Source organism: Diceros bicornis, unplaced genomic scaffold, assembly GCF_020826845.1.
Source record: "Diceros bicornis minor isolate mBicDic1 unplaced genomic scaffold, mDicBic1.mat.cur d_74_multi, whole genome shotgun sequence".
NCBI lineage: Eukaryota > Metazoa > Chordata > Mammalia > Perissodactyla > Rhinocerotidae > Diceros > Diceros bicornis.
The window spans coordinates 2587647-2595017 of NW_026690930.1; positions in this window are offsets into that span (position 1 = coordinate 2587647).

The window sequence follows — 7371 nt, forward strand, 5'->3', positions numbered from 1 at the left end:
AAAGGAAATTTAACAGAGTAATTTTTTATCATGACACCAAAATTACATAGGACACACTAAAACAGGCTCAGCAGCTAATTTATGGGGTAAAATTCTGTGCTGCAAAACCTGGTTGATTCTCAGGGGCAGGGACACATATTAGTAACACATGTATTAAGAAATGAGCTATGAAGAAAAAGAAAATGTAGATCTTCAACCAAATACATTGTACCAAAAAATTTCAAATGTATAATATATGTTTTTAACTCAATTGATTAACAGTGATGAACTTTCAAAGATTAAATGTTAAATTCTATGGCAAAAAGTTAAATAGAAAAACAATGAAACACCTGAATATATAAAGACTTTAAATTTCATTCATCAAAAAACAGAACAAGCAAAGTTTAGAGGCAAACTAGGAAAACGTCAGAGAGGTTTAGTATACCTAACATATGAAACATTTATGTAGACTGATAAGAAAAATCGTAAAACCAAGGTTAAATGCGCAAAGCAGATATCCAGACAATTCACAGAGGATACAGAAATGACTAAGAAATATGTTTTTAACAATCAGCATGTAAATGAAAACAGAATACAAATTAATTCTTATTAGGTTACCAAAGTTTTTATTTTTAATAAGCATATTTACTGCCACAAAGGTTACAGGTGACGCAAGCACCTCGAAGACTCCTGAATAAATCAATCAAGTCTCTGTCAGTCCCGGGCTGGGTGACCTCGGGTGAGGTGCTGAGCTCTTCGGAGTTTCAGTTATGACACAGAGTACCCATCTCATAGAGGAGTTAGGAGGATTACTTAGGACATTATTTGTAAAGGGTAGAGTACAGAATCTGACACATTTTAAGGCAGGTATTATTATTAGCATTTCTGGGAAATAGTTTGACAATATGTATGCAGTCTTCTCGAACTCTAGGCATCACTGCTTTCATATTCAATGTCACTAAGATATTTGAGGGTGGGATCATAAATTTTTTATACAAGTTTTCTAGACCTAGTAGCAATTCAACTAAAAATTTCAGTTTCAAGAAAGCTAGTCATTTATACAATAAGCTAAAAGAAGAAAATCTTCCTACGTGAAGCTTTTCAAGTAATACTGTATTACATGTGCTCTCAAGATGTTTATAATGCCCACTGCACAGAAATTCCATTATAGGTCACTATCAATCACAAGGATACCATGAAAAGGATAACAAAAGTGCTCAGAAATTGATGTCTTTCTGCTTGAAGTTTCCTGAAATATAACAGATGGGAAATCTTTCAGCAACCACAATTTATAAATATATCTGTACTCTTATCTATTCATTTTACCTTTACTGATCAGTAACAAAACACGTGCTATACTGAGCAATAAAATTAAGTCAACTGCATTTGAAGTCAACGGACCAATGAAAATCAAGACCTCAGTTTCGTATGACCTCATGCACACTAGGGGTGTGATCACTGATTTACTTTAACTTTTAAAAGCATTAAATTTCCAGGCTTAATAAGTGGCTTTTATATTTGAGGTCAATTGGGCAAGAAATATCATGAATGAAATCAAATGCAAATGGACTTATCTTAGTTACAAACACTGGAATTAGGAAGCAGTATATCAGAATAACTAGGCTGCCCTCAGAGGACAGAAATATTTCCTAGATTGTCACATTCCTTTCTTGCTGTAGAGCTACTGGATATCACAGTGACTAGCACAGAGCAGGCCTCTACAAATAGGAGCTGAATCATCAAGCAGATGAATGGTTATGGAGCAACTAGGCAAGCATTCTCTTCCTGTGATGTTTTGTGGCAATGAGAGTACTAGCAAGGAGGGCCCAGGAGCATCCTGCGTTGCCTGGTTAACAAGAACTATGCAACATATTTTCACAAAACTATATCTTAAATAGTGGCTGAGAGAGGGAGGGAGGGTAGAAGGGCAGGAAGTAGAAGAACCATTTAAGTATGTAGTTGTCCCACAGTCAATGCTTTATATATATTTCCTCATCAGTTAATCTTTCTGACATAAAAATAAAGAAACTGATGATCACAGAAGGTAAGAAAATTCTTCAAGTCATATAAATAGTAAGTAGTAGAACTTATATTCAAACCGTGAACTGCCTAGGTCCTAAGTTTAGGACCCCAAAACTCTTGATCTTTCCACTACAGTCAAAGAAAAACATGAAGAAAAGGAAAAAAAGAAGAGAAACTAGGGGAGAAGGAAGTGGAGGAAAAAGACGATAATGTCAGAGAAATAATCTATATCACATGGCTACAAGTTTGCTAGGTATTAATACTCATTTAAAATATAGTCTAGTGGAAAATAAATTGAGTTTGAAACAATGACTTACCAAAGAACTTTAGGTACCCAAGAAATTAAGTTGGGAACTTTATATGTACATAACACTTTGGATATTTTAAAGTACTTTTATATCCATTTTATCACTTTAAAAGTCTCTGAATAAAACTCCCAGGAAATTAAATAACATTCATGCCAAAAAGACAAAAAGTCTTCACAAAACTCAAGAAAAATTTCATTCACCTGAATATTTTGGGAGTTTGTGTATATTGGAGAGAAAGGTGTACTTATTAAAATTACTCAATAATTCAAGCTTAATCAAAGAACATGACTGACTTTAACTCCTGATGTTTACTAATAATGTTTTCAAAGTATCCATTCTAAAAAAATCCTTCTATTCGCCTGTCTTAAGTTATACAGTATATAAAGCTCTAATCTTTAACGATTTGGGATCTTACAGTAGGACCTACATGAAGGTCATCACTGTCAATGTCCTACGTACAGAGAAAGGAAAGTCAGTTGCATGTATATTGAAAAGACAAGATAAAATCTAGAAGTCAGATATTTTTTAAAGCTAAACAACTGATATGTTAGTTTCTCTTTTTAGAAAATACTAAGAAAACATATTAAAGTTAAGTAATGGCTTTGGGAAAGTTTTAGAGTAAAGTTATCATTAACCTTATGTTATCTTATATTTCCCTACTTTTCTTAACCTCAAAAAAGAAATGCAATCCAAAGAACTTTTATGTGATAAATACTTTTACAGTTATTTTTGCAAAGAACTCAAAAAGTACACTGCTTTCTACAGACTGATCATCTCTTACATGGATAGTTTCTAAACTTCCAAATTTAAATAACAATTGTAGGTATAACAAATGATCACTTTATTCTAAGACAAGACAAATGTATCTTAAAATATGTCTCTGGTTTAAAATAAACATGTTTACAATTTATTTACCCATTTTATAGCAAACACTGATGTTCTAAAAGTCTAAATTTTCTAAAGAAAAAAAAAGAAATACTGTAATAATTAACTATTTTCTAAGAACACAGTGGGTAGGTCAAGCCTTTGGCCAGGAAACACCATATTGAGTCTTTTTGCTCTAACAGTGGAATACAAGTCACATAGTTTTGTTGTATAATTATTCACTAAGGCATACACAGAACAAAATATTCTTAGTGGATTTCACTGGATACAAACTGGCCTGAATTAGTAAAAGTCATATATTCCAGAATATTTTTAAAGATTTACTGTTCTATTATTTTTACATAACTCCAATCAATTAACTGTCCATAAAATGTTGCCAAGCAGATATCCAACTGAGGCTTCTTTAATGAATAAATAAGCCTTTGTTGGTAAATGTGGCGTCTAGAATGCTGATTAACGTCCACAGAAGTGTGTTGGTTCTTGGAGCAAGTATACAATAGTTAAGAGTGAGTTGTCAACCAGAAGACACACAGCTAGGTAAGAGTGCTAAAGAATATGCAGCATCTCTTTCTCAGGGAAGACAAGCATGTTGTTTCCTAGTTTGCAACACACCTTCTGCATGTTCTCTACCGCCTTTGTAGAAGCTCAGCAGGGAAGAAGAGAAACTGACTCTTTCTTTGAAGGCTCTTTCTTCTTTTTGATCGTGAAACAGATCAAGGCATGACCTACACTATTTCTGTTCACTCTGGTCTTAAGATAAGAAAATGGTATCTACACTCAAAATCTGTCTACACTGAATACATTAATTTTGGAGTAAAGAAGGTCCAATGCTTTTTTACTGATTGATATTGTTTTCAATTTTTTTCTTTTTTTTTAAAGCTCAATTTGCTTATGTAGAGTATAGTCAATTCTGCATTCCCAATTCACTAGGCTTCTCAATTTTATCCACAGGCTTTGCTCAAATAGCACTTTTTCTCACTGTATCAACCTCAGGCTGAATATACAGCAAGAAGCAGAATGAAGAAGGTTTAGATCTCAAATCCCATATCCCAGGCACCAGTTTTCAGCCTCTGAATCACAGGAAAACTTCGTTATGCTCGTTTGTAATTTCCAAGTATAGTACTTAGGATTCTGATGTTAAAATTCTTGTCCTTAGGTAGGTTAGCTACTCCTCTACTATAATATGTTTTATTTAGCTGTGAGTATCAACAAGGCTTCTTCATATTCATGTTAGTGAGAAGGAAATAACATTCTACCCAGAGATAACCTTACCAACTAGGCTTGATTCTAAGAACACTACTTCATCTATATATATTTGTCTGTTGGAAAATCTAAATGCAAAACCTGTATAAATAATATCAACTCCTTATTAAAAAGCTGTCCTTTTAAAGGAAGAAAATTTTTCTACAGGTTTTAAAATTAGGATTAAGTTTATATGGAGACCCAGAAAATACAGTTAGGAAAAGAACAAACTGGAAACAGCATTAAGTTAATTTTCTCTTCTTTGGTTAGCTTCTATTTGCCCTTATATATCATCTGTGTAAAGCTTGAATTGGAAATCTGGACTTTGAAACATTCTTCCCTAATGGAATGGAAAAAAAAGAAACCAAAGACAATAACTCCTACAGCACAAATTTAGCATTTATGCAGTAGTACTGGGGACAACAAAGACAACAACAGTATTTCACATAGCAAGCAGTTCTTTTAGTGCAGGTACAGTATTCACAATCAGCCTGTTTCATAATCTTTTTGCCATAAAGGAATTCTGCCTCTAATAAGATAGGCTTTTTGATGGAAATGCTAATAATATTTTAAATTTTAGCAAGGAATCGCACAGGAAGAGGCATAATAGTTCTTTGTGTTCGTTAAATTAGCCTTCATTTCAACGTGTCCAAAGAGTACTTTTATTCAGCTGAAGTTTTAGGAAAAGCTAAAGAATATTTCTTCAAAGAATTATGAATAATGTTCCCGTTAAGCCTCTAGCAAACTGAGTAAATTGCTAATGTGTATTTACCGGAAAGAAGAAAACTCTGGGATAACCAATTCCTTTTGGCAAGTGGTTTACTAAAGCTATGACCAAACATGATTGCTATATTAAATCAGAATTTTATTACCTTATATAAAAGTAACTCAAAGTTCCCATAGGCTTCTGTTAGAAACCTATCCACTAAGCTGAATGCAGCCCTCTAAATGATAATGGTACCCACACTATCTGACTTTCTTCCCAGAAACCGTCCATCATCATTCAGTGAAACAAACATATTAATATACCTTTACATACTAAGAAACTCCCCCAAAACCTCTTAGCAGCATGAAACGCCAGGCAAACACAAGAAAAATGTCTGCAAAGACCTACTTCTTCTTTTTTTTTTTTTTGGTGAGGAAGATTAGCTCTGAGCTAACATCTGTTGCCAATCCTCCTCGTTTTGCTGAGGAAGATTGGCCCTGGGCTAACATCCGTGCCCATCTTCCTCTACTTTATATGTGGGATGCCTGTCACAGCATGGCTTGATGAGCAGTGAGTAGGTCCACACCTGGGATCCAAACCTGCAAACCCCAGGCCACCGAAGAGGAGTGTGTGAACTTAACCACTAATACACTGGGCCAGCCCCTGACATACTTATTTCTAACGACTTGATAACAAGAGATAAAATTGTTCCCAACCTTCTCCACTTACCCAGGAGTTTTGCAATGATATAAAGGCCTTGTCCCCAAAGAAACAGTTTTCCATCACGGCCACAGTTGCTAGGAAATCGCTTCTGACTACCAGGGTTTCTTTTTTCAGATTCTACAAAATCAGCTGGCACATAGTAGTGCTTTGGTACAACAGGATCACCTATGGAGTTTAAAAATAAATATTTAAAATATAACAAATCAGTGTCCTTCCTAAATTTTCTCTTCAAGAAATTGCAATAACTAGAAGGGAGAGAGAAAGGTTGTAGAGGAGGTAACAGATTTGATAGACTACAGAAAATTGGATATTTTGGCTCCTTTCAGAAATTGCAAGTGCACAATGCGGAAAAAGCTTCTTGACTTTAAAACACTAATTTGACAGCATATGTTATGCTTTAGCCAACAATGTTAACATATCTCCTTTAACAACATTTAATTTTAACACCTTTAAATGAATCAACAAATATACAGTACGCAAATATTTAGAGCCACTGAAGAAGCTATTTTTAATAGCATTAGTCTATGGAAGTTTTACAAATGAGATACTGTATAATCTTAAATGAAGAATTATAACCCTGAGCCATTGCTTAGAGGGAAGAAATCCTCATTTTAATCATTAAACCCATTATCTACCATTCAATATCACTGAAGAGAAAAAATCCATCTTACCCTGTGAGCAAACTGTTTAAAAATATTCCTTGGTAGAAACTAAAAATTATTATTTAAAGACTAGAATCTCCGTGGATGATGTAAAGGGGGAAAAAAACCCAATTCCAGTAGAGTGCTACAGAAGACTTTTTGCAATATCAGCCCATAGTAAACTTAATTTCCCTAAAATTTGCTTCCTTCTTCATGCATCAATCAATCACGATATTTGTGTCTAAAACTAGTAAAAAGGTCTATGATTCACAGGGAGTAGTTTGAACACCACTCTCTGAATATGATGAAGCCTAAAGTGTGGTACACTAAACCACCATCTCAAGGCATCAATGATTTACCACTGAGTACTAAAAGATCTCATTCAAGGGATTTTAAATATCATATGCATTACCACACGCATTACATTATTTCTCACATTGCACAAGTAATTATTTGGAACATAAAGACATAAATAAATTAATTAATTTTTATTTCAAATTCAATGTTTATCCATAAACATTTCACTACTTTAACATTACAAGTATTTTAAAGGGTGAGCACATACTGTGAAGTATTTAGGGTACTTGTGGAAAACCCTAAAGAATATCACAAACTTCATGTGAGATAGGAACAGGGCTCAGTGCTGTAACCGCCAGTTCATGCATTGTGCCCATAAACCATCCATTTTTTACCAACAAATCATATATATATATTTTTTTGTGTGAGGAAGATCGGCCCTGAGCTAACATCTGCCAATTCTCCTCTTTTTTTTGCCGAGGAAGACTGGCCCTGGGCTACCATCCGTGCCCATCTTCCTCCACTTTATATGGGACACTGCCACAGCATGGCTTGAGAAGCAGTGTGT